This window comes from Eretmochelys imbricata, chromosome 5, assembly GCF_965152235.1.
Source record: "Eretmochelys imbricata isolate rEreImb1 chromosome 5, rEreImb1.hap1, whole genome shotgun sequence".
NCBI classification, from domain to species: domain Eukaryota; kingdom Metazoa; phylum Chordata; order Testudines; family Cheloniidae; genus Eretmochelys; species Eretmochelys imbricata.
The window spans coordinates 8,627,790-8,655,049 of NC_135576.1; positions in this window are offsets into that span (position 1 = coordinate 8,627,790).

A 27,260-nucleotide genomic window follows, 5' to 3' on the forward strand; every position below is an offset into this window, starting at 1 on the left:
GTCAAACACAAGTATTTGGCACAATACAGGGGAAAGGAGACTGTGGGTGAAATAAACCATCTTGAACAAAGATTGTATTTTACTAGATTACATTTTAGAATTTTAGATGTGTGTTTTCACTTTCATTTGCTTGTAGCAGTCTCTACCTTTATCACTTTTTTGCTTGGTATCACTTAATCCAGCTCGTCTGTTAATAAACTTGTTTTGCTTCCATTTATAAATAATCAGTGCTGTGTTTGTTCAGTAACGTGTGCTTCCAGGAAGCTAACTAATTGGAGTGTTCTATTGTCTCTGTAAAGTCTGTGAACCTAACACTTTCTCTATGAGGGCCCAGTGAGAGGCAGTAGGATGATTTTGTGGCAAATTTGGTGCTGGAAGGGTACTAAGAATAACCAGGCTGGGCAAAGCCAGGGTGAGGCTTGTGGGCTTCTGGCAGGCTGTTACAGTCAGAGCTTTGGACCAAAGCTGCACAACCTTAAGACACTATGGGTTACAAGGCAAATGGCGACTGAACCCCTTACTGGCCTGGGTGAACCTCAAAACATTACAGTGGGTGCACAAGATTGAAAGATTAATCAAAGCAGTTATCAATGGTTTGCTGTAAAACTGGGAAGGCCGATCTAGTGGGGTTTCTAATGGGTCAGTCCTGGATCTGATAATGGTCAATATTTTCATTAAAGACATGGATAAAGGAGGTTTCAGAGTAGCAGCTGTGTTACACTGCAATACACTGAGCGGATACACTGAGAAGTACACTGTATCCGCAAAAAGAACAGGAGTTAGAGACTAACAAGGTGCCACAAGTACTCCTTTTCTTTTTGCGAATACAGACTAACACGGCTGCTATTCTGAAACTTATAAAATCTGTGGATGACATCAAGCTGAGAGGGGCTGCAAGAACTTCGGAGGACAGGATTAGAATTCAAAGCAACCTTGATAAACTGGAGACTAGATCTGAAATCAGCAAGACTAAATGCAATAGAGACAAGTGCAAAGTACTACACTCAGGAAGGAAAAATCAAATGCACTGCTCTAAAATGGGGAAGAACTGGCTAAATGGTGGTACTACTTAAAAGGATCTGGGGGATATAGTCTATCACCATGTGATGTTAACAGGAGTGTTGTATGTGAGACACAGCAGCTAACTGACCTGTTCTACATGGCACTGATGAGGCCTCACCTGAAGTACTGTGTCCAGTTCTGGGCACCACACTTTAGGAAAGATGTGGACAAATTGGAGAGAGTCCAGAGGAGAGCAACAAAGATAACAGGCTTACAAAACCTGAGCTGTGTGGAAAGGGTAAAAATACGGGACATTTTTAGTCTTGAGAAAAGAAGACTGAGCGGGGGGCTTGATAAGCCTTCAGATATGTTCAGGGCTGTTATGAAGAGGACAGTGATCAACTGCTCTCCATGTCCACTGATGGCAGGACAAGAAGTAATGGGTTAATCTGCAGCAAGGGAGATTTAGGTTAGATATAAGGAAACACTTTCTAATGATAAAGGTGGTTAAATTCTGAATAGGCTTCCAAGGAAAGGTGTGGTCTCCCCGTCATTGAAGGTTTTAAGAACAGGCTGGACATACACCGGTCAGGGATGGTCTAGGTTTACTTGGTCCTGCTTCAGAACAGGGGGCGGACTTGATCACTACTCAAGGCACCTTCCAGTCCTACATTTCTATTATTTTTTCTACTTGATATTCTCCTGTTTCTGCAAACAAGGATCACATTAGCCCTTTTGGCCACAGTGTTGCATTGTGAGCTCATGTGACTACCCACCAGGACCCAAAAACTTTTTTCAGAGTCACTGCTTTCCAGGATAGAGTTCCCCCTCCTGAAAGTATGGCCTACACGCATGGGTGGTGGGTATTGTACTCCAGGGAAGGCTAAGCCTCTCCTAACCCAGACTGTGACCCCAGCCATGCTCTGCCCTGAGGCCCTGCCCTCACTCTCCCCTCTCCCCTGAAGCAAGTGGGGGCCCAGCTACAGCTGGTGGCAGGGAGCTTGGGGCTCGGACCAGCCGGTGGCCCGGGGGTCAGATTGGCAACTAGGGTGGGCTCGGGACGGCCAGAATAGGTCGGCTACAGCTCCTCCGGCTGTGAAGGGTGAGTGTGTGTGTGGGGGGGGACTTGAGGCTTCAAAGCGGGGGGGGGGAGGGCGGGAGAGACAGGGCCTCAGGTGAAATGGGTGGAGCCAGGGGGAAGCCTCTCCAAAGATGGGGTTCATCCATCACCCATGCCTACCTTCCTTCTTACTAGATGTATACACTTTTGTTTAGCCATAATAAACCAGTTCCTGCTTGCTTGCACCAACCTTACCAACCGATCGAGATAATGGTTGTATCAGTGGCCTGTCTTCCATTAGTTACCACTCCCCCAATTTTTGAGTCATCTGCAAACTTTATCTGTGATGATTTTATACTATGTTTTGAGACTGATCAGTTAGCCATCTTTTAATCCACTTAACATATTTCTAGTGTTAATTTTACATCTTTCTAGTGTTTTAATCAAAATGTCATGCAAGTCAAATGCCTTACGGAAGTCTAAGTATATTATATCAACACTATTACCTGTATCAACCAAACATGAAATCACATAAAAAGAGTTGGTATATTAGTTAATTCCAAAGCCAGTTAAGGATAATTGGCAGATACTGGTGCTAGACTACTTTGGTATTTCCATACCTGTGCAGAAGCTGATGATCTGTTGTGGATGTCACGTCACATGTCCTTGTGCTTAGGTAGAGAGATGCTGAGTTCTTGTCATATATGCTAAAAGTTACTCAATGTGGTAGTATAAAACAGGAAAATTTATATACCCTCTTCTATGACACTGAAAGGTTTGCTATAAAAGAGCTCATAACCACACAGTAGAATGTGTTACCCATTCCTGCACTCTATATTCCGTTATGTCAATGAGTGACTTTATTAGCTAGCAGAGAACTGCAAGCAGCAAGCAAGTGCTGTATATTAGCAACTGCTCTCAATTATAATAGGCTCTGACCCTGCTCCCATAGAAATCCATAGCAAAGCTCCTATTGACATCAGTTGTGTAGGTTCATGATCCTATTATTTAGCACTTGCATAGTGTTTTTAATCTTCACTGTATTTTACAAATATTAACTAACTAATCCTGTGAGATAGGTAAGTACTATCCTCATTTTACAAAAGGGGAAACTGACTGAGGAATGAGTTTAAGTGACTTTTTCAAGGTCTCAGATGGAGTTATCATCACAGCTGGGATTAGAACTGCCAATCCTGTGCTCACCAGAGATCACAGCTGTTTCTCAGACCCATTCTGAAGTGCTTGGAGTGTGAGTATGGGACACCTGCCTACCTGTATTTCTGGAGGTATCTCCTAGCAACACCATAGTTAAGGTTGGTTCTAAATTGGACCATAAATTCCTATTTTTCCTCCAAAAGCAGGTGGCCAATCTGTGTGAAATTTCACACAGGGTTAATATTTATGCCCTTTGAATTCTCTGTGTAGTTTTTGTTTGGTTATTCCTCACATTTGTTATAGGAAACCTTTAAATGTTGGTTCTGTCTGAAATGTGTCCTGCTTGTTTCGTTGTTGACAAATTCCTCTTATAAGACATTGTCTGGCTACACAAAACTTCATGATGTGGTGGATCCTGAGGAGAATGGTGCACAGGGTAGGGTTTTTATTAATGTTGGCTTTGGGGTCACTATTAGCCATTATTCACATTCTAACTACAAGACTGTGCTGTATCCACAAACGTGACTGACAGACGTCAGGCAAATACAGTTGATGGTCAGTACACACAAGCCATATTGCCAGGGGGATGGAGCAAATAAGCCTGATTGCTAAGGATGGGCACATGCAAATCTGATTGATGGGTCCATGTACACATAGATGCTCCTTCAAAAGCTACACTTTCCTGTCACATTTCATTCTATAATAGAGAAGGGTTTATGTACAGCTACTGACACATAATGCATGTATGGCTGCTGATGGATAAAATATTCTCTGCCACCAGCTTCACTTCTATCCCCAGAGACTTATCCCCTATATCTCTGCCCTTTCTCTTCTATCCAGCTCTCACCCCCAACAAAGCATTCAAAAAAGCTAGGAAGATAAGACACAAAAAAAGTCGTTGTGAAGCAGTTTGGGTTACAACACATGCCACATACCTGACACAAACCCACAGAAAGAAGGCGATGAAATGTCAAGTCACCTGATGTGACCCACTACTCCTGAACCCTCAGGCGCATGTACAGGTATTGTACACCATGGGCCATGCACCACAACCTTAACGCTCCCCACACAAGGAGGGCCACCCTTTCCACGCCTTCTTTAATGAGTCACCCTTCTGCATACAACCCTTTACCAAACTATCTTTTTACCAGCCCAAGCGTTACATCAAACGTCCATAACTACTAATGATGGAGAGGGGAAATAATTTGGTAAAGAAGTGTGTGCAGAAGAGTGAAGCAGTGGGGTTTGAGGGCAGGGCAGAATTCAGGTTGTGTTGTGCAGTGTGTGTTGTATGGTAGTTGTGATAAAGGTCAGACGTGTGCTTGTGAATGGAGTAGTAGAAGATATGTTCTGGGGTGTAGCTTAACTTTTCATCTCCTTGCTTTTGTGGCTTTGTGGCAGACATTTGTGTTTGTGTGAGAGAGTGAGTGAACCCTAACTGCTCCAATGAATGTGTGTGTGTGGTGATTTTTAGTGGGGGAGTCAGGGAAGCTTGGTGCAAAACCAAAAGGACTGTCAGAAAAGCTGGGTAATTATTTTAATCCTAATGGGAAAACCCAATACTGTTTGATTGGGATGAAACTAATAAGTTTCTATGGAAATGAAACAGAGCTTTATTGGATTTACTATAAAAATTATAGAATTAAGGCCCCAATTCAGCAAATCACTGAAGGACCTTCTTAACTTTAATGACTTCAATGGACATAGGCACATACTGAAAGTTAAACACATGCTTAAGAATTTTATTGAGCTGGGGCCTTAAGACAGAACGATCTTCTTTCTCTGTTTTGTAAAAATATGTTCTACAGTTAGTTATACTCTTGCTATAAGGGTTGGTTTGGAAATTTGATGGAACGGTTCTTGTTCTCTATTAAATACTATAAGACTTCTCCATTCAGTGAATACTGTAAAAGAAAAGAAAAAAATCTCCTCCATTTGCTGTGCTCCATTTGTCTATTTCACATTTTAACCTTTGTCCTTTTAGGTATGTCAGACCTTGCCAAGAGGTGTCCTCTGCACAATGTAAGCCCCGTTATATATACATTCCCAGATAATGTCGCTTCTTTAGCTATATGTTCCCTTTGCTGCTACTGTTTGTCAAACTGTTTTTATATGTTAAATATATAAAAAATATCATGTCTTGTCACAATAAATAAATAAATAACACATCCCCTTCCATATGGAAAATTCCTTTTGACTTTAATAGGAAATGAATCTATAGGACCATTCCTTTAGTGCCCACACCCCACCCACACCCCAACTCCCCAGAACTTCTATACAATTCAATACAGAATTATATTCGTGCTCTAGAATTCTGTATGATGGGTCAAAAATATGCATAAAAAATCCCATTCTTTATTATATTCTATAAGATTTTGAGCAATTGCCATATAAACTTCATACCTTTATACAGAACCCTGTTATTTTCATCCCTATTCAGTTCTAAGGGACTTTTTCTAAAGGGCAATGGAAAGACTCCCCATGAGGTGTCAGAATGTTTAACCAACACTAACACCAGCTAAACGTTGCCAGGACCTTGATTATTTGGTCTGTATAAAATTTTGAACAGTTCTGCAGTTTTGTTCCCCACACCCCCAACATATTTGTTTTCACATGATTCAGGGAAAATGAACACTTTACTCTGAAATACCATTTTGAACATTTCACATGAGAAAAAGGTTTAGTGAAAAAATGTTGCCAATTGGCAGTAAAATTATATTAAAAACCTTCCATCTTGACCAGATATTTTAATTATCTTTATTTCTAAAACACCATCTAGATCGATAATGTGACAGAGAACTTCCCAGTCCACAGACTGAATCATTGGGTCAAATTCATCCCTAGTGTAACCTCACGGAAGCTAAGGAGTGAGTCTAGGGATATATTTGGCCCTGAATTTGTATTCTTATAACAAAAGCTTTTTCTTTTCTTTTCTTTCTGTGTATTTTTAGTCCACCAGTTATTCCTGTAACTAAGATCAATAATAATTTCTAGAGGTTTGGCATCTGGTGGTTCTACACACAACAAAATACTAATAATTTAATAATGTAACAAGTCCTGAGCAGTAGGATTATAATTATGTTGTATGTCATAGTTATGGTGGGGATATAGCTAAGATCCTTTTGTTCTAAAGGCACAGGCCTTCCATACCTATGTTGGAATACACAGAGTTTTTGCACCATACTAAACTGATTTAGTTACACTGATGTAAAACCGTAATGTAGACACACATTAACTGGTTTAAACACAATGTAAACTGGTTATCTTAATATGGTCATCTACTGAATTAAGTAAACCAGTTTAAATAAGTATTATACATTTGGGGTTTGCATCAGGCAGTACAAATCAAATCATTTTAGTTACACTGTTTCAAGCTTTTTAATTTACACAACCTCTCCATTAACTGGTAACTGGGGGAATAGTCCTACTGTTGTGGGGAACTTTCCTGGCTTCTGCACTACCCTGCTGAAGTGGGCTAGCGAAAGGATCTGAGTCCTCACTCCCCCTTCCTTTACCCAGAGGCCTCCCTGCCCTTGACGACTCCCCTTCCACTCTCCTGTCTGGCAGAGTCCTCGTAACCCCAACAAGGCTGGGCCCAGGATTCCTGGGGGGCTCGACCCCCAACCGTGCTGCGGTCACCTAGGACAGGGGCTAGGGTGTCCCCGCTCCAGGGTACTCTCTCTGCACTGGGCACTTCTCTGACCCATTGACCATTACATACAATTTAAAGCAAATACAAGTTATTTAATCAACAATTAATTTTTAAAAGAATAAGGGGAAATGGGAAAAGTTAAAGGAAACACATCACCCCGCTCTGTGGCAGGGAACATCACAAACAGTGTCTCTGGAATGTCAGGGCAGTTCACAGTCTGTTCCTTGTAAGTCCCAGGCCTTCTTCCCCGGCCCTGGCTGTGCTGCAGGGATGCTGCGTGTTGGACACTCGCTCTGGTGGTGGCCACACGCTCTCAGGCTCTAGGTGGCAGGGCCCTTCTTCCCAGTGTCACCCCCGCCCTGTCGGGGTTACAATCCCCCTCCGAGTCTGGCCTGCAGCCTCCTGGCTGAGGCGTCTCCCTGTGCTGGGCCCACTGCCCAGGGTCGCTCTCACTCTCCCCAGCTGCTCACCGCACCCAGCTCCAGACTGCTCCAGCCCCAGATCCACCACTCTGCCTCAGCACGGCTGCTGCTCTGCCTCCAGCTCCTGGGCTGCTTCTCTGGCCCCTCATCCTCCGGTTGCTGCAGCTCTGCTCCCAGGGCAGGTCTGCTCTGCAGGCTGCTTCTGTGACTCTGCTCCCAGCACTGACTTGCTTCCTGGGCTGCTTTTCTGGCCTCTCTGGCTCTGGTTGCTGCAGCTCTGCTCCCAGGGCAAGTCTGCTCTCTCTGGGCTGTGCCTCTGGCTTTGGGGCTGCAGCTCTGCTCCCAGGACAGGGTCTGGTCCCTCTCGATCTGGCACAGCTCTGCTCCCCAGCTCAGCTTGGGCCCACTCTGTCTGACCCAGGCAATTCCAGCTCACATGGAGAACGGGATCTCCCTGGCCTCCTGACTCCCGGATTAGCCTGCCCGCCTTGTCATTCAGGCTGAGCTAGAGCATTGGCCTCTCCCCATTGTTCCTGGGGACTGGCAGTCTCAGGGTCCTGATTCCCCATAGACCCTTCCCCCTTTTTAGTACTGGGAGTTAGCAACTAAAACACCCCCACTGAATGTTAGTAAGGGGGCAACAGTCCCCTTACACATACAACCGGGTAGTTCTGAGTACAGACAGCAGAGGATAGCAGTGCCCGTACACACCAGCCAATACATTGCATTAATAATAATTATAATAACATAATATTTGTGTGTCTTTGTGCTAAAGCATACATCAGACTGAACAACCTTAGCACTCTACTTAAGCTGACTTGATATAATTTAGGTAAATTTGGCTTAACCGGATGCATTCAGTGGAAATTTATTTTTGTTTTTTCAACTTCTTTTGATTCTCTGATCTGCACTTGTGCAGCAGACAGGTACCAAAATTGTAAGTATTTATTATTTTCAAGGTTGCATATGTGTGCGCCTGTGTGGGTTGGAATAGTTGGAAACAGTTCAAAGAGAGCATGTGCATTACCACTGCTGACAACTCTAACTGCAAGACACAATTTGGCATAGGGGAAATAAAAACCTAGCTGAGGCTAGAATAGGCATTTCCAGCTTTTTACAATGAATGCTGTGACAGTGAGATAAAAGGGCAGCTCTTCCTCTTGTGAGCCAGTAGAGACTGAGACATGTAATGTAGATGTACTGGTATTTTTCTGTTTGAGCTGAATGGTTCATGCAAACCAAAATTTCAGGTGGCTCAAAACAGTTTAGTTAACCGTTTATATGCAATAAAGAGAGAGAAACATAATTTTAATATGTTTTGTTCTTTGTGTATCCAGTCAGGATATGATACTGGTCCATAAAAAAGTCCGTTCTTGCAGGACTGCTAGCTCAGCCAGAAACAATGGGAAAAGCATATGAGAGAATGTTCTTATACGATTTCCAGACCTACGTTGCAGAACCATGAGGTTCAGATAAACATTCCAGGGCCAGATCTTCAGCTGTTGTAAATCAGCTTCGGCCTACACCAATTTACACGAGCTTCAGATCTGACACCCAGTCTTTTATTTTATTATCTGAACTCAGAATGGTTTGAGGTTCACCCATCATTAGCATCTGCACTTCAGACACCTTTATCTCTCTACCATCTAGGTATTTATGCCATGCTCATCACTTGCAGATTAGAAGAGTTAATAATCTCCCATTTCTGAGCCCATGAACGCACAGCACCCGCTCAAGGAGCAGATTTGGTATCCTCTTTACTTTTAGTCCTCTTAATGCACTTTTTGAATCCTAACCTCTTTGAGGAAGACTCAAGAAGCTTGATAACAGCAAAAGTAAGAGAGTCTTCTCCTCTCTCTCCTTCCTTCCCCCCCTAGTACAATCTGAGAATTATAGTTCCTGGACCCAAAGCTACAGGAAACACCTGGGAACAAACTTATGAACACAAACTGGGGTAGCTATTTGCACCTCGCTAGATACAACAGCACACTTCCCATCTTTACTTTGGTAAATTTAGTATTTACAACAGGCACCCCTTTCACAAACCTGGGAATGGAAGTTCTCCATTTATCTATTGATCAGGTATGGCATATTGTAGTGCCCATACATTGTGGTAATGGATACTGTATAATACAGAGATGGATGGCATGGGCAGAAGCACTGCAGGTTTTCCATATCCAACATTCAACTAATGCATCTCAACAACCCTGACCTGGCCTGACCGTGGCTAGTAGTGCTAGCTCAGTGTTTGCATGCTGAGCCATTATCCCCGCAACAGAGCCAGTTAGGTGTGACATGGCCACCAACTGCATTACACGACCATCAGTCTATGATGGTGTTAAAATTAGCTCCTTTTACCCAAACCACTAAACAAACCGCACCTAATAGTAACTTTTGGTTACTTTTGACCTGCATTGGGTATGAGTCAGCATCTTAAAAACTGAAAGAACAGGAGGACTTGTGGCACCTTAGAGACTAACCAATTTATTTGAGCATTAGCTTTCGTGAGCTACAGCTCACTGCATCGGATGCCTACTGAAGACTCCCTATCTTATTATAAAGCTCCCATGCCACTCGGTGCCTCTTTCCATCTATTGTGAAACTACTTTTCTACCACCAACTGTGCAATTAGGGACTCAATATATTTCTTTTGCCATCATTGGCTTTCAGCCAAAGCATTCCCTACGTGCCCGTTGTCTGCCCTCAGTCTGATGCATCTTTCTCACGCTCAGGGAGGTCTACTGCATTGTTAGTGTGCCCTGACACGTGGTAGTTCAGCTCCTTTCCTCTTCAAAACAATGCCGTTGTCGCCCCAACACTGTAGGCTATTTTGCTTGAGGTGGGATGAGCCTTCAGATGAGTGTTTGACAGTTGGTATCGGCCAAAGAAGGGCATTGCAGTGTTGCCAATATTACTTGCTGTAATACTAGTATCCTAATTACGGTTGAATAAAGTGGTTTTGTCGTCCAAAAATGCGTCACTGCACTGTGAAAAGCTTTTTGCTGAATTTGATTTCCACAGCTGAACCCTCCTCCCCCACAACTTGTCCTTCAAGAGAATCAGAATACCAGTGGCTTTCTCCAAGTCCTTCCCCAGTTTGAGTGATGGTTATCCAGTTAAAGGATGCATACCACGTGACTCAGAGAACCAATCACAACCAACACAACTCAAATGTCAAAGTTCAAGTAACAAATACTCACCATGGATTCAGTGTTTTTGTTTTTAAGAGAGGAAAACCTCACTAAAATATTGTCTGGTACATTTGAATAATGAGTAATTTCAAGGAACTCAGAATTGGTTTCTGAGCCTTTCCAGAGCAGGAAAGCAGGTCAAATTTTAGACACAATTATTGGCTAAGCTGTAAAAATTATTATTGATTTTTCCTTTCAATTTTCCCCAATTTCTCTGAGTCTCCACTTTTAAATGTTTCATTTTTACCGCTCTACTTCTTTCTAGACATTTCCCTCTTTGCTAATCTATTTTTAATGACCATAGTCTTAGCTTCATTTCAAAATCACGTTTTGTGTTTCATATCTGAGCTTCTGTATTAGCTCTCTGGCATACTTTTGTTAGTAGTCTTTGAATAGTTTGTGGTCACCTGAAAACCCAATTGGAATTCAGTCACACTCAGGTTCTCTATCTCTTTCACCCCACCCCACCCTTTTTTTTTTTTTTTTTTTTAGGAGGAGGAGGAGGTAAGAGGGGAAGAATGTTTTCAAATTAAAAACTTTTGACTTAACTCGTTGTCTGGCTGAGTGTGGGAGAACAAAGCACAGAAGAGCCACAGAAATAGTCAATTAAAGACCAGTTCAGTGGTTAAACATGGGCCATGTTTGGCAGATGCACATATCTGATAGCCCCTCCTACAGCCAGATGTGTGCATGCAGATCTGTGGAAATCAAAGAACAGAATTTGGCACAAGCTTCAATGTCCTTGCTGTGTACCAGGCATCTGCCAAAATTGTCAAACTAAGCCTGCGGATCTTCAAAAGAGTTACATTTGGCTCCATGTTCAGAAGCAGTTAAGGTACTGGCCTGCTTGTATTATACTGGCACAGCTAGTAACTCTACCTTGAAATTAGTTTCCAGTAAAGACAATTTTCTTTCATTTCACACCATGATAAGAATTGCTGTACCAGACAAGACCAGTGGTCCAGTTAGTTCAGTAACCAACCTCTGACAGCAGCCAGCACCTGATACTTCAGAGGAAGGTGCATAGAATTCTGCATCAATTAGTTATGTCATAACTTACCCTTAGGGAAAGTTTCTTCCGAATAGTTAAAGGTTGGTTTATGCCCTAAAGCATGAGAGTTTATAACCCTTTCAAAACTCTTTAAAAAAAATCTCATTCCTTACTGTTGCAATTCTTAGTCCTTAGAAAGATCTGATTGTCTGTTTCTTTTTCTGGAAATGTGTCAATAAAATTAACATAGAAATAGCGCTAAAGACTTGCACTTATATAGCTCTATCCATCTACGGATCTCAAACCCCTTTTACGAACACTCATTAATTTAGCCTCACAATCTCTGAGATGGGTAAATATTATCATTGCTATTTTGTGAATTAGGAAACTAAAGTAAAGACAAATAAGGTCAGCATTTTCCAAATGGGGTGTCTAAAGTTTAGGGACTGTAGGAGGCATTTTTTTAGCAGTGCTTAACACCTGGACTTCTCAGTGAAGTTACTGGGAGCTGTAGGTGCTGAGAGCCTCTGAAAACTAGACCCCCATTATTACTAAATATTTATATCACAGTCATGTCTACAGGCCTAACTGAGATTGCAGTCCTGTCTAAATAGAAAAGACTGGCCGGGGGAGATGGGAAACTGAGAACTTGGCCAAGGTCATAGAGCAGGTCAGTAGCTGAACTAGAAATGGACCCTGGGTTTCTTGTGTCCCACTCCAGTGACCTAACTGCTAGGCCTAGCATTTAAATATGGATTTAGGCATCCCAGTTTGAAAACAGTGGCCTACATTAGTTGCACATGGTGTTATATGAAACTAGTGGCCGTGCTGGGAATAGAATCTAACTCCAAATAGCTTTGGCTTTGTGAGCAAGAATGGGAATATCCAAAATGTCTTCCCCATATACATGTCCACTGCCAACTTACTCTATCCAAAGGCAAATAAAGATCAGTAAGTGTCAGAAGGAGGTGCTAGCAAAACTCCTCCTTGAAAGAAAACAATAAAACAAGCTGTCCCATTGTGATTCACTGACTAAACGAAAACTCATGCTTCTCTTGCTCCTTCACAGAGAGCGGAGGAGAAACAGAAAATAAATTAGTGGTGCCTATGCAAGTCTGCACCTCAGAGAGGCTTGGAAAATGGTGAAAGGCTATTGTGCATCCTCTTTCATTTATCATCGTTGCCATCAAACCCATGCAGGTAGGAGGACAGTGTGCTCCAGCTCTTGTCCCTCACTTTTCATTGCCCAGTAAGTGCTGTATATTGTTTGCTGAGTGATTAGTGAGGTGTCTGCAGGTGTATTAATGTGGAAGGCTGGATGGGTTTGACAATAAGTCAATGATTCTTTTTGACATCACTTTAATAGAATCAAAGAGGTGGTTGTGGGATGATACTTTTTAATGGAGTATAGATATAAATGACCCAAGTTTTATGACAAAGGTCAATGGTATTGATGATTAGTGTAGAGAAGATAATTTTGCAAGGAAGCTTGCATGATTCATGAATGCTTCTAGGGTGGGATTTTTTTTTGGTGGGGGGGCAGGGTGCGGAATTGGATCTCACCGACAAGAAAATGAAGCACTTTTGCCATTTACTCTGTGCTGCATGCTTTTATCCATAATTAAATCTGCTTTAACATAGCAAAAGGCCACTGCAGCATTAGCCACTAGAATTAGTGGAAACTGACCTGTGCCCTCTGCATTCCTAATGTACATCAGAGACTGGGCCCAGAAGGAAAAGAGATCTTTTACCAGCATTCCAGTGTGCTGCACCTTTATTACAGCCAGTTCCCCAGATGAGAAAGTGGAATCCAGAGAGAAATATCAATTATCAGAGTTGTCAGTGACTTCTGCATTGCTACAGCTCTCTGGCATCTAACTATAACGTGCCAGATATACTTTTTTCCCTTGTATCACAGATTTGTACACACGCTACTGAAGTGGCATATAGTAACAAGTCAAAGGAGTGATATAGAGTGTGTGTTTCATCGGGAAAGATACCATAAAAATTCTTGGCAGCAAATGGACACTCACAGTTGGATATTGACCCTCATCCCTATACGTTGCTCTAGTGGCATCAAGGGTCTACAACAGGGCTGGGAAAAATTCCCTAGGCAGGAGTGGCATAAGTGGCCCTGCTTTTCTTTCCCTAACAGACCCCAGAGGACATGAGTTCTGAGGGTGAAGGGAGATGGAAGGAGGCATGCTCATAGTATTAAGTATTCTTGGGATTGTGGGGTACTGTACCTTTGAGAAGCTCTGGCAAGGAGTAGTGGGAACTAGTTATGCTATGGAGCTGTCTATAAGCAGCAAAGTTTAGGCTTCAATAAGTTAGAGCAGCTTCCAGAGAGTGTATTCTGAAAGAGACACTGCTCCTCCCTCCCTTCCCCTTCCCCTCATAAAAGGATGCTCCTCATTGGCCCAGTCAGTAATTTCCTGTAGCTGAGAGCTCCTTACCGCTGCTTAACAAAAATGACTTCCATATATTCTTGGAGAAGAAATAACGTACATGTCAGAGGCCAGTTTTTGCTCTTTGTTCCATCTCTTGCATTGCGGACCTTATGGAGGTTGGTTTGGAAATATCTATAGCCGATCAAAAGGTTTGATTCAAAAAATTTTCCATGAAAAATGGCTGTTTGGGAGATTTGCCACACGCACAAATATGTTCATTTCTTTCAATAACTTCTGGATTTTTTACAAAAAAAAAAAAAGAAGTTCTTTAGAAAAAACCACAATAGAATCACATGAAAACCCAAAATTTGTCACTTCTTTCTAAACGTTTCGTGAAACATATTAACTATTTTCCACCCTGCTCTCATCTGTTGTCATTTTCCTCTAATCTCCATGGTTGGTAGAAGATTCTCCCAGTCATCTCTTTGTATTTGTTGTACAATTAATGTTATCTGCACACACTGCATTGTTCACCTGCCAAAGGCTACCCGTACATATTCTTATGACATGTAATGCCACCATCGCTGCTTTTCCTCACCTATCTCTGCTGTGTAAATTGTAGCTTCCCATCTGCATAGACGATACAGTCAAAAGATGGGAGGACAAACAAAGGCACAGAGGGATGTAGTAACTCATCCAAGGACATAGACCAGGTCATTGTCTGACTTGGGAGTAGAACCCAGGCTTTTCTATGTCCCATTCCTGTGAACTAACTGCTAGACCCATTACTTAATTATGGAGTCAGCTGCCCAAGTTTGAAAAATGTTAGCCTAAGTCAGTTGCACAAGGATGTCAATGGCAGGGCTAGTGATAGAATCCAGGTCTTCTAACTCCAAATAACTTTGGCCTAATGCCCAAGAATGGGAATGTCCCTCATGTCTATATTACTGTTTCAGTAACAAATATCACACATTTGCATTTCAGATATGGCCACTAGATTAGTGGTTTTGCATACTGTGACTCTTCAGAACTCCCCTACCATCTAACTGGTATCTATCCGAGATCTCCCCCACCCCCGCCAAAAAAAAAAATGTGGGAATGGCATAATGATTGTGACCTCTTGAGACCTGATTTTGATCCCCCAGGTTAAAGACTCATATCCTAGATCATTGTCTCCTTTATTTACTAGCACATTTACCTGATATTGGTTATTTCTAATATTTCACTATGTTTGTGTTTAAACACTTCAGTATGTAAATATCCATATTTTTCTTCACCTTCCATTTTGTTTTATTAGAGATGAAAGAATTAGCAGTTTTGTTGAGGAGTCACCTTGGGGTGGAGAAATCAGTGAACAATGTCCTCTTCAATAGCCTACGTTCACTTTGTGTTATGTGTAATCCGGATGGAGTCTTTGGGGGAAGCGGGATCCCTTCTTCAGGTGCATCAAAGACCTGATCTGTAATACGACAGAGATCTTTTGAGAATATTACAGAAACCCTCCTTCTTTCCATTCAACATGCTAGCTCAGTAACAGGACTAAAAGCCTTGTCTTCTTCTCTAAAAATAGCAACATGATCAAACTGATAAAATGATGTATTTTATGAATAATACATTGCCCAAGGGCTTCATTCTACATTATATACAACACAACCATAATTTGTAATGTTTACTTAAACACTGGCTCTCAACAAAACACTTAAAATCATCTTGCCCCTGAGCAGTTTACATTAGAAATCTGGACTGCTTAATTTTATGGTGCTACAGCATTAGAACAAGGATGGGGTATTCTTGACTGCAATGTACAGAGGAAGAGGGAGGGGAACCTTTAATATAATTGGGAAGAGAATTTTTCAACATGAAGCCACCATATCATACAGGATTATATCTTGTTGTGATTGCCCGAAATGGAAACAACATTTTTATATTCATTAAGAAAACTCCTTTCTGGGACAAGACCTTTAACAGCTGGTACCTTGTCTTTTGTCATCCTGTGATACTTTGCCAGTTGCCTTACCATTTAAAATGAATTAAGTGCTACTAAACCTTACTTTTCGGCAGTTTCATCAGCACTACCTAAAGGGATATAAAGTAAGGAGCTTTTCTCTGGCTGGAATCCAGATACTAATGGTGTTAGAATGCCTCCTTATTGCATTGAAGTCAGTAGTTAGGTCAAGTAGACAAACAGATTTTTAGAAGATGTTTAAATAAACACTCTATTTACTGTTTCCTTGTAAGTTGTGTCCCTAACCTCAAAACATTAGCAAGTAGGACTCTCTTCACTGATGCGACAAACTTTTGGCATAGATCAGATCATTGAGGTTGAATATTTATGCTGCATAAATTGTTAATTTAAGGTGGTCTAATAGCCTGGTGATTAGTACTTTTTGCTGCAGTGCAGAACCAAAATCTGGCTGAAAAAACACAAGGTAGAAAGTGCCAGATAATGTTATCAGCAACTTCACTTGATCCACTTGTTCCTGGTGTCAGAGTTCCCAGGCTAACTTGCATCTTTGACCCCTCCTGGCCACTTTGAGTGCACCTCATCTCAGGTATCAAGCTGTCACCTTTCTTGGAGTGAAATCATAGGGATTCTCTCCCTGTCAGACTGGGCTCTGAGCTGTAGTCTCCTCTGTATCAACTGTCCTTACTTCAGCAAGGCTGACTTCAGTTCAGTACCTCTGCGAGCATTGATCAGTGATGGCCAGGGACCAGACAGCCTTGTTAAAGCAAAATATTGTTTCTTTAGAACAAAAGCATTTCAGAAAAAAAAGATCTTTAAACAATAGTCTATATGCAGGCCTGCCTTTCCCTAAGGTTTCCCATTTCCTGGAAGCCAGAGAAGGCCTCAGCTGCTTCACACACCCCTGCAGGATCTGTCTCTTGTCTCTGGGTTGGTCAGTTCTCCCCATGAACAGTCTCCTCCCTTTCTCTGCAGAGAGCTTTTTAACCATTTGCCTCCCTTTGTTCTCTAGGCTCCCAGCCTTGGCAAAACAGGTATGAAACTTTGGGCTGGAGCCTGGAAATAACCTTTTCACTGTGACTAGCTTGGTAGTTGTCTTGTAATTGCCCCAAAATATGTTTTTTGAAAGATTGCTTATCTAGAGAAGTTGTATTGTTTCTTGTTTGTTTTTTCCAGCAGCCCTTTCTTAAACTGAACCAATGCATGCATGCAGAAAAGCCCAATCACCGCCCCCCCCAGCTATACAATGACTCTCTTATTGACAGTCACATACAGTATTCATAAAATTATTACACATCAGTGTTCCTAAATTATTACGTAGCAGCTGGCACACCTAACTCTTAAGGAAGTTTCACGGCCCCAACTCTACACATCGAGAAAGCTCTGATCCCAACTCTCAGTAGCCTTATTCTCATAATTGAAAGTTCCATGCTTCATAAGGATCACAGGTATGTTGAAAGTTCTTGCTTCCTGAGATAACTCAAGATAGGTCCATTGAAGGTTCTGGAGACCAAGACCAGGTGCATAATCCTGGCCCCACTGAAGTCAGTGGTAATTTTTTCCATTCCTTTCTGTGGGGCCAGGATTTTACCCTAGGGCATAAACCTAGATTTGGTGATCAAATGTGAAACTGGGACAAGGTTCAGAGAAGTTATGTTCTGGTCACCCTACCTAAAAATAAAGATACAGAAGGAATTACAGAAGAGACTAGAGAGGCTGGTTTTAAAAATTATTATTTTTAAAGATTGGGACTGTTTAGGTTAGAGGGGAGATAAATGGAAGAAGACAGAATAGCGGTATACAGAATAATAAATGGCATAGATTTCAGAGTAGCAGCCATGTTAGTCTATATCCGCAAAAAGAGAAGGAGTACTTGTGGCACCTTAGAGACTAACAAATTTATTTGAGCATAAGGTTTCATGAGCTACAGCTCACTTCATCGGATGCATTCAGTGGAAAATACAGTGGGGAGATTTATATACACAGAGAACATGAAACAATGGGTTTTACCATACACACTGTAAGGAGAGTGATCAGGTTAGCTGAGCTATTACCAGCAGGAAAGCAGGGAGGGGGGAAAAACCTTTTGTAGTGATAATCAAGGTGGGCCATTTCCAGCAGTTGACAAGAATGTCTGAGGAACGAGGGGGGGGGGGGAATAAACATGGGGAAATAGTTTTACTTTGTGTAATGACCTATCCACTCCCAGTCTTTATTCAAGCCTAAGTTATTGGATCCAGTTTGCAAATTATTTCCAATTCAGCAGTCTCTCCTTGGAGTCTGTTTTTGAAGTTTTTTTTTGTTGAAGAATTGCCACTTTTAGGTCTGTAATCAAGTGACCAAAGAGATTGAAGTATTCTCTGACTGGTTTTTGAATGTTATACTTTTTAACGTCTGATTTGTGTCCATTGATTCTTTTACATAGAGACTGTCCAGTTTGACCAATGTACATGGCAGAGGGGCATTGCTGGCACATGATGGCATATATCACATTGGTAGATGTGCAGGTGAACGAGCCTCTGATAGTGTGGCTGATGTGATTAGGCCCTATGATGGTGTCCCCTGAATAGATATGTGGACACAGTTGGCAACGGGCTTTGTTGCAAAGATAGGTTCCTGGGTTAGTGGTTCTGTTGTGTGGTGTGTGGTTGCTGGTGAGTATTTGCTTCAGGTTAGGAGGCTGTCTGTAAGCAAAGACTGGCCTGTCTCCCAAGATCTGTGAGAGTGATAGGTCGTCCTTCAGCATAGGTTGTAGATCCTTGATGATGCGTTGGAGAGGTTTTAGTTGGGAGCTGAAGGTGACGGCTAGTGGCGTTCTGTTCCTTTCTTTGTTGGGCCTGTCCTGTAGTAGGTAACTTCTGGGTACTCTTCTGGGTCTGTCAATCTGTTTCTTCACTTCAGCAGGTGGGTACTGTAGTTGTAAGAACGCTTGATAGAGATCTTGTAGGTGTTTGTCTCTGTCTGAGGGGTTGGAGCAAATGCGGTTGTATCGTAGAGCTTGGCTGTAGACAATGGATCGTGTGGTGTGGTCTGGATGAAAGCTGGAGGCATGTAGGTAGGCATAGCGGTCAGTAGGTTTCTGGTATAGGGTGGAGTTTATGTGACCATCACTTATTAGCAGCATAGTGTCCAGGAAGTGGATCTCTTGTGTGGACTGGTCCAGGCTGAGGTTGAGGGTGGGTGGAATGGTATAGAGATTGTCATTGGAGTAAATAGTGACCAAAGAGATCTGTAGACTCCAACTCTAGAGGGGACAATTGTAACCATCTAGTCTGGCCTTTTGTATAACACAAGCCATATAACTTTGCCCAAATAATTCCCAGAGCAGATCTCTCAGAAAAAAACCTCTCATCTTGATTAAAAATTGAGAATGATGCAGAATCTACCATGACTGGGTAAATTCTTTCAATGGTTAATTACCCTTACTCTCAAAAATTAGCACCTTATTTCCATTCTGAATTTCTCTAGCTTTAACTTTTAGGCATTAGATTGTGTTATACCTTTCTCTGCTAGATTGAAGAGCCCATTATCAAACATTTGTTCCCCGCGTAGATACTAAGTCATCCTTCACTTTCTCTTAAAATAAATAGATTGAGAGTATAAGGCATGTACTGTGATCCTTTACTCATTCTTGTGGCTCTTCTCTGAACCATCTCCAATTTATCATCACCCTTCTTGAATTGTGGACCCCAGAACTGGACACATTATTCCAGCCACTGTCGCACCAGTGCCAACAGCAGAGGTAAAATAACCTCTCTACTCCTACTCAAGACTCCCCAGTTGATGCATCCCAAAATCATATTAGCTCTTTTGACCGTACATCACACTGGGAGCTCATATTCAGCTGATTATCTACCACGACCCCCAAATCATTTTCTGAGTTACTGCTTCCCAGCATAGAATGCGCCATTCTGTAAAAATGGCCTATACAGTTTGTTCCTAGTTGTATACACTTACATGGTAGCCATATTAAAATGCATATTATTTGCTTGCACCTAGTATTCCAAGCAATCCAGATCGCCACTAACTGATGGGGATTCAGAGTCAACTTCCCCTATACTCAGGATCTTGGCCTGTTCTACTTTTCTCCTCATAGACAGCACACAGTGTAATTGTCACAGTGAAGGTACCGCACAACTCTTTCAAAGCAAGCAAACTTTTTCTTAAGGAAAAATCATTACAGAGAACACACATTAAAAACAAAAGACCCTACACACGTGTTAATGAGGTTAACAGAGATCAGCCCCAACTCCAACTGGGCTCTGGCTGGTGAATAGTTCTTCAACCCCGACACAGGGTTTTTTCCTGTGGTTACAAGCTCATCACAGCTTCAGCTTAGAACAAGCACACTCACCAGTAGGGCGTGGTCTACACTACAGACCTAAACTGGCATAAGTGTGTCGCTCGGGTGTGAAAAATCCATATCCCTCAGTGATGTAGTTTTCAAGACCTAACCCCCCATGTAGGCAGCACTGTGTCGATGGGAGAACGTCCCCCATCAACCTAGTTACTGCTTCTCAGGGAGGTGGATTTTCTCTACAGAGGCACAACTGCACATGTGTACCTGTGCCACTCTACGGGAAGACAAGTCCTAAGTTAGTTACTCCTTTCGACAATTTGTCTTGGAACTGTTGTCCTGGAACAAGTAATAGCAGCCAAAAAGACCGCCCCTCAGGGTGAAGCTGAGTCCCAATTCCCTCCTCCCAAGTACTCCCTGGGAATTCCACATCACAAATATTGCCCCAGAAGATCATTTGCGTCTGCTGTCTGGTGCAGCATAATCTTTTGATATTCACGATACTTCCCGCATTAATCCTGTCTTCCTCCTAAAGAAGTTTCATATAGTCCCACAACAATACATACACATTTGCATTTTTAATACAAGAAGGTCCTAATATACTTCAATTGAATTCAATAAGATTTAACTTAATTCAATAAGGTTTGTCTAGGAAATTGCCATAAATGTCACAAGGCCTATGTATAACAGTTGGAATAATCTAAGTATAGTTGGCTTTGGAGATTGCAGGCCCCCTGGGTAAAGGACAGTCTTTTTGTTGTGTGTTTGTACCGTGCCTATCACAATGGGGTGCTGGTTGATGGCTGGGGTCCCTAGACACTTCAACCATACAAATAAAAGTACTAATAGCAACCACAATGAGCTATTGTACATACAAATATAATGGAGTCATAAACGTTCAGCCAAAAATTTCATTCAGTGGAGTCAAATTCAATACTCTATTCAAAGTTTGGTCAGGAGCTTACACATATGTACAGTGAATGAACTCTCAAGAGCCAGTGACAAGTGAGTGCTTTAAATATGCACTGAATGAGCTTTTATTTCATTACTGAAATATCCTGTTGGACTAAATTATTCTGTAACAGCATTTGATCATGCAGCTCCTGGACCTGGGTTCATTTACTTTAAGGTTAGTGCAGTCACAGCTTAAATTGCTTAACAGTTGGTAACATCAAAATTCTTTCTCTTTCCTTTATTAAGCACTTCAATTTTAAGTAGTTGAAACCTGATGGAAAAAGAAGAAGGTCAACTTGGATGAAATACTTTTAGTGGTTACTTCTAAACTCCTCAGGTCTGTAGGCTTTGGACCCAGTCCTGAATGGAAACTGAACAGCTGCAAACTTCCACAGACTTCATACCCAGTCCTGGGATGTGCTGAGCACCCTCAGTTCTCATTGCAGGCTGCAAAATCATCTCAATGGGGAAATGATGGGAAAGCTCTCTGATCAGAGCTTTTAAGAGTAGCATGCATAGAACTCTAGTGACCCATGGGTTAGGATGCTGGCCTGACTCCCTACTCTGCCTCAGACTTCCTTTGCGATCTTGAACAAGTTTCTTAGGGCTTGTCTTCACGTACAGTGCTATGGCGGCGTGGCTGCACCAGAGCAGCTGCTCTTCTGTAGCACTGAATATGAAGATGCTTCTATGCCCCCGGAGCTTCTGCCATTGGCATAGTTAATCTACCTCCCCAAGAGATGGTAGCTATGTCACCAGGAGAAGCGCTCTATCAACATAGCGCTGTCTACACATGTGTGGGGGGTGTGTGTGTGTTAGGTCAGTATAACTATGTCGCTCAGGTGTATGGATTTTTAACAACCCTGAGTGATGTAATTATACTAGTATATATCTGTTGTGAAGACCTGGCGATAGTATCTTTCTTCCTCTTCTGTAAAATGGGAACAATGGCACTTCCTTATCTCTCAGGGGCATGGTGAGTTGCTAAGATGCGATTGGATGGGGCTGTGGCCCTATAGCATAGATGGAAAATATGTCCCAGGCAAGGTGCTCACTCTGAGGGTGGTGAAAACATTTTGAGGCTTTTCTGCATGGGAACATCCCAAAGTTGCTTTCTTTTGTAACACTGAGTCATGGCCATTTGCACCATGCAAAGTGGGTGTAAAATGCTACTGCCCTGTATAAAGGAGTGGTTGACTAGGATATGTTCCACTCATTTTGCACAATGTAAATGACTACACAAGGTGTGAAGCCTTGGAGAATCTGGCCAAGCGTACACTATATGTGCTTTAAAAGGATGCTTGTTACTCCTTAATATACTATTTAACTATAAAAACTAATACTAGTACGATACTAAAGGAAATATGAATGGAATAGCACATGGCTGTGAGACTGTACCCGTCTCTGGCAAAAGGGGTGGAGAATTGCTCACTGTAGCAGCAACTTAGGGCTCATATAAGAAGCCCTATGCTGTCCTCCCCCCCACTGCAAGTTTGGCAGAGAAGTCACATTCAGTGTAAAAGGGTGCATATCAGAGGCATGAAGGGAAGTAACAATACTGCTGGGTCCTACAGAACTTACAGTCTAGGAAAGGCTGCCATAAGTTAAAGCAGCCTCTACGGTTGCTCTAACCTACACAAGGGCCATCTTCCCTCTACAGGGACATAGCACAAAATCTGTCTTTGTGTGTGCTCCAGGGGCAAGCTAATGTAGCATTAGAAACCTAATTTCTTTCTTGGTGTCCTTAAACTTGAATGCCCAGTCTCACTATTGCATTGTCATGACTTTTTGTTTTAAACCCCCTTCTTTTGAAAGGAAAACGAGGCGGGGTAGGAAGGTTTAAAGGCTCCCTGATTCACTTACAGACATCATTAGAATTGGAAAAGTGCCCTCCAAAGCTCAGGAGAGTACTCGGAAGAGCTAAAGGTGCTCCTAATTTGAGTGCCCCCAATTGGGTATATATATTGTGACAAAGTTCCTCCTCTACCTTGGTGGGTCTTGCACTTATTGGCGGATTTGCTCACCTTGGAACTTCATGGCAGCCCTCAGTTTGGCCATTTTTGTGAACCCACCGTCCAGGTCAACTCCTCCTGTGTCTGACCAGGAGTTGGGAGGTTTTGGGAGAACGCAGGCCCACCCTCTACTCCGGGTTCCAGCCCAGGGCCCTGTGGAATGCAGCTGTCTAGAGTGCCTCCTGGAACAGCTGTGCGACAGCTACAACTCCCTGGGCTACTTCCCCATGGCCTCCTCCCAACACCTTCTTTATCCTCACCATAGGACCTTCCTCCTGGTGTCTGATAATGCTTGTAATCCTCAGTCCTCCAACAGTCCGCGTTCTCACTCTCAGCTCCTAGCACCTCTTGCTCCCAGCTCCTCACACGCACCACAAACTGAAGTCAGCTCCTTTTTAAACCCAGGTGCCCTGATTAGCCTGTCTTAATTGATTCTAGCAGCTTCTTGATTGGCTGCAGGTGTTCTAATCAGCCTGTCTTTCTTAATTGTCTCCAGAAGGTTCCTGATTGTTCTGGAACCTTCCCTGTTACCTTACCCAGGGGAAAGGGACCTACTTAACCTGGGGCTAATATATCTGCCTTCTATTACTTTCCTGTAGCCATCTGGCCCGACCCTGTCACATATCTCCCCCCTTTGCTCAACAGTACGGGGTTGGGCAACTTGGGACGTCAGGCAGTGTACTCATGACATGCCATCTGCATTGGCATGGTGGCTTCCAGCCCGGTGTTGTATGGTGAATTGGAAAGGTTGTAGGGACAAGAGCCATCTGGTCACCCTTGCGTTCTTCTCTTTATTTCACTGCATCCACTGGAGGGGTGCATGGTCGGTCACAAGGGTAAACTGTAATCCCAGAAGGTAATAACGTAGTGTTTCCATGGCCCATTTCATAGCTAGTCACTCCCTTTCAACCACGGCATACTTCTGTTCTCTCGGGAGGAGTTTTCTGCTGAGGTAGAGGATTGGGTGTTCTTCATCTCTGACCATCTGCGATGGGACAGGTCCCAATCCTACTTCAGATGCATCTGTTTGTTAAAGAAATTCTTTGTTTAAGTCTGGGGCTATAAGCACGGGATTACTGCAGAGGGCTGTCTGTAGATCCATGAAGGCTTTCTCTGCGGCATCTGTCCACTTCACCATGTCTGGACCCCGGGCTTTTATCAGGTCTGTCAGAGGACTCACTCTGGTAGCAAAATGGCGAATAAATCATCGGTAGTACCCCACCACACCCAGGAATGCCTGGACTTGCTTTTTCCTATTTGGCTGGGGCCAATTTTGGATAGCCTCTAGTTTGTTTAGTTGGGGCTTGACCATGCCCCTTCCTACAATGTAGCCAAGGTATTTAGCCTCGGCTAGCCCTATAGCACACTTGGCTGGGTTGGCTGTGAGGCCAGCCTGTCTTAGCGTGTCCGGAATGCTTCCACCTTTCCTAAGTGGTGTTCCCAGTCGGGGCTGTGAATAATCACATCATCCAAGTATGCCGCTGCATAACTGGTATGGGGCCAGAGGAGCTTGTCCATAAGACGCTGGAAAGTGGCAGGTGCCCCATGCAGTCCAAAAGGAAGAACAGTATATTGAAACAGACCCTCTGGTGTAGAGAATGCCGTCTTTTCTTTTGCATCTTTGGCAAGGGGAATCTGCCAATATCCCTTTGTTAAATCAAGAGTGGTCAAAAATCGGGCATTGCCCAGGTGGTCAACTAACTCATCAATACGGGGTATGCGGTATGCATCGAATTTGGATATCTCATTCAGCCGGCGAAAATCATTACAAAACCTAGTGGTGCCATCGGGTTTGGGCACCAACACAATCGGGCTTGATCATTGACTGTGGGACTCCTCGATGACTCCCAGCTCCAACATGCTTTTTACCTCTGCCTTCATCTCCTCCCTTTTTGCCGCTGGGACCCGATAGGGCCTTAAAGTTACCTTTGTCCCAGGGTCTGTGATAATGTGGTGATATGCTTCGGTGGTCCGACCTGGTTTGGTTGAAAACACGTCCTGGTATCGGTTGATCATCTCAATTACCTCCTTCTTCTGGTTTGGTGTCAGATAAGTGGATATCCTAATCTGCTCCTGCATATTATTTCCCTGGATCGGGGTCTCTTGCCACTACACACGCCTCTTGTTGGTGCCAAGGCTTTAAGAGATTAATGTGATAAATTTGTTCTTGTTTCCGGCATCCTGGCTGCTGCACCTTATAGGTTACTTCCCCCACAGTTTCAACCACCTCATAGGGCCCCTGTCATTGGGCCAAAAGCTTGCTTTTTGCCGTGGGTACCAACACCATCACAGTTGGAACTGTCAGACTTTTGCCTGGCGATTGTAATGGGTTCACTGGGCCTCCTGCGCCTTTTCCAAATGTTCCCGTACAATAGGGGTGACCTGGGCTATCCATTCTCACATCTGCAACACATGGTCAATTATATTTCTCCCCTCCTTGTGTTCCTCTTCCCAGATTTCTTTTGAGATATCTAGTATGCCATGGGGGCATACGTATAATAATTCAAAGGGGGGAAACCCAGTTGAGGTTTGAGGTACCTCCCGGATTGCAAACATAAGGTAGGGTAGTAGGGTGTCCCAATCCTTCCCATCCCGACTTACCACTTTCCTTATCATTGCCTTGAGGGTTTTGTTAAACCTTTCTACCAGCCCATTGGTCTGCAGATGATAGACTGAAGTTCTCAGGGTATGTATATGGAGCAGTGTACAGAGGTTCTTCATTAGCTTCAACATAAATGGGGTACCTTGGTCTGTTAATATCTCCTTTGGTAGCCCCACTTGGGCAAAGATCCCCACCAACTCTTTAGCTATCGTTTTAGAGGCCATGTTCCGCAGGGGGACAGCTTCTGGGAAGTGAATAGCATAATCCAGAATGACATGTATATATTGGTGGCCCCGGGCTGTCTTCTCCAGGGGTCCCACTAGGTCCATGGCTATTTGCTTGAAGGGGACCTCTATGATGGGAAGGGGTACTAAAGGTGCAGTCAAGTGGGGATGGCGACTGTGCAGCTGACACTCCGGGCAGGACGCACAGTACCTCCACACTTCTTCATGTACTCCGGGCCAGAAGAATCATCTCAGGACCTGTGCCAGGGTCTTCTCTACCCCCAAATGCCCCCAAAAAGATGACTATGGGCCAGACTTAATACAGCATTCTGGTGTTTTTGAGGTACTAGGATCTGCTATACCTTCTGACCCTGTACTTGTGCAACCCAGTATAAGAGATACTTCTTCATTATGAAGTAGGGTCTTGCTCCCTGGGTTTTCCCTTCCACGGAGACCCCATCTATTTCGGTCACCTCCTTCCTAATGTTGTCGTACCTTGGGTCTTCAGCCTGGTCCCGTCCAAAATTTCCTGTCCCGGAGCTAATCAGCCCGAGATCTAGGGACCAGTCTCTGTTGCCTCTCCTGGTTCAGAGGTGTTAGGGTGTGGGTCAGACTCGAGTGCTTCTCCCTCCTGGGTGGCCTCCTTTTCAGCTGCTCTGGTCCGCCTACCTACGAGAGCGACCCTCTGGCTTTGGGCCAGTATTTGGGTTCCCAAGGCCTTAGCTGCCCTTCTTTCCCTTTTTGTCTTTCTACACTGTCTGGGAGTGGAGAACAAATCTGGGGATATTTCAGAGAAGGTTGGGGGTTGACAGTCTACTGTGGATGCCTCACTACTTTCAGGGCTTCCCCCTTTCTCCAATTCCCCTACCGGGAGTAAGTCTTCAAACCCTGGGAAGTCCCTCCCTCTGAGCACCGGGTATGGGTGTTTAGGGACTACATCTGCTGCTACCTCACTAGTGCTCCCCTGAATCTCGATTTTTACTGGGATGGTGGGGTAATAACTAACTGTCCCATGGACACATGTTATCCCCATATGCTTAGCCCACAGCAGCTGACTACGCTTCACGAGCTTCCCCGAGACAAACGTGATAGCACTCCCCTAATCAACCAGTGCTGTGGTCTCTACCCATTTAGCTTCACTGGTCTGGTGTACATATGTGGGGTTAGTGAGACCCCCACAAGGTGGATTAGGAAGCATGGGTCTGCCCAGTTCCCCAGGTTACACTGCATAGGCTCCTCGGCATTGGGACACTGTGCAGCTATGTGTCCCCACTCCCCGCAGGCGTAACATCTGTATGGAGCGCAAGGTATTCCCCGGTCTCTTGGTTTGGGCAGTCTAACATTC